Raw genomic sequence first — 1013 nt, 5'->3', positions numbered from 1 at the left:
GCTGCCGGGGAATACGGTTTAGAAATTACTGATTGTTGTGTACTCTTCTTTAAAACTTTTTCTATTCCATCACACCTCGTTTGCTGTTGTGGTGAACCAGGTGAACATGGCAGGAAGGCCGAATAGGAATGAAGGAAACCAAGGTGGACTCCAAGTGAACCCACCTGCACCAGAAGAGGATGAGGATGAAAATATATTTGCGGAATTCATCAATGAAGCTGATTATGCTTCTGTTGTGGTTCCTCTTAGAACTGAAAATGCTACCTTCAAAATTGATAGTTCTATCTATCAGCTGTTGAAACTTGAAGGTTATTTCCGAAATTCTTCGGAGGATTGTCCACTTCGACATTGAAGAACTTCTTGCATGTATGTGCTCAACAATCCCAAGGTGTTGTTTCTGCCGATGCACTTCGGTTACGGGTCTTTAAATATTCCTTGGCTGGCCAAGCCAGGGAATGGTATCAAAAGCTCTCCAGCAATTCTATTCATACCTGGAACGAGTTAGCCAATACATTTTTGAAGAAATGGTTCCCTCCAACCAAAAAGGCTGAGCTTGGGGATAAGATCTTTGAGTTCAAACAACTTTCGGCGGAACAATTATATTCAGCATGGGAGCGTTTCAAGTATTATCTAGCTCAATCTCCAACTCATGGATTTCCGGATGCTATTTTTACGGAGAAATTCTACAAGGGCTTAGATACAATGAATCAGATTGCTGTAAATACTACCGCAGGAGGATGCTTCATGGACAAGTCATTTATCGTTATCACCCGTTTGCTTGATAAGCTCACCACCCACAATCAAGCTTGGCACTCGAGTGATAGTGAAGTCCTGTTATATGGTAGTCCATCTGCTGCCGCGGTGGCCAAAGAAAATCATGAGCGAGATCATGATTTTGCCCAATTGCAAACCACAGTGGATTTGTTATCAAAGAGGCTTACGGAGAAAGAAGCTAAAAGTGTGAATGTTGTCGAAGAGATGCCACCTCATACTTCCGGAATGTACCAAGTCTC

General features: G+C 42.4%; 1 non-coding gene across 1 annotated transcript; it reads right to left on the bottom strand.

Moving 5' to 3' along the window:
- Window positions 1–549: 549 nt before the first annotated feature.
- LOC132600973 (small nucleolar RNA R71) lies at window positions 550–656 on the bottom strand. Its single transcript, XR_009567427.1, has one exon. It is a non-coding gene; the product is annotated as a small nucleolar RNA R71 (small nucleolar RNA).
- Window positions 657–1013: the final 357 nt, after the last annotated feature.

Source organism: Lycium barbarum, chromosome 6, assembly GCF_019175385.1.
Source record: "Lycium barbarum isolate Lr01 chromosome 6, ASM1917538v2, whole genome shotgun sequence".
In the NCBI taxonomy this organism is placed as follows: Eukaryota; Viridiplantae; Streptophyta; class Magnoliopsida; order Solanales; family Solanaceae; genus Lycium; species Lycium barbarum.
Note: the sequence above shows the minus strand (reverse complement) of the source record. Positions and strands in the feature narration are given on the sequence as shown.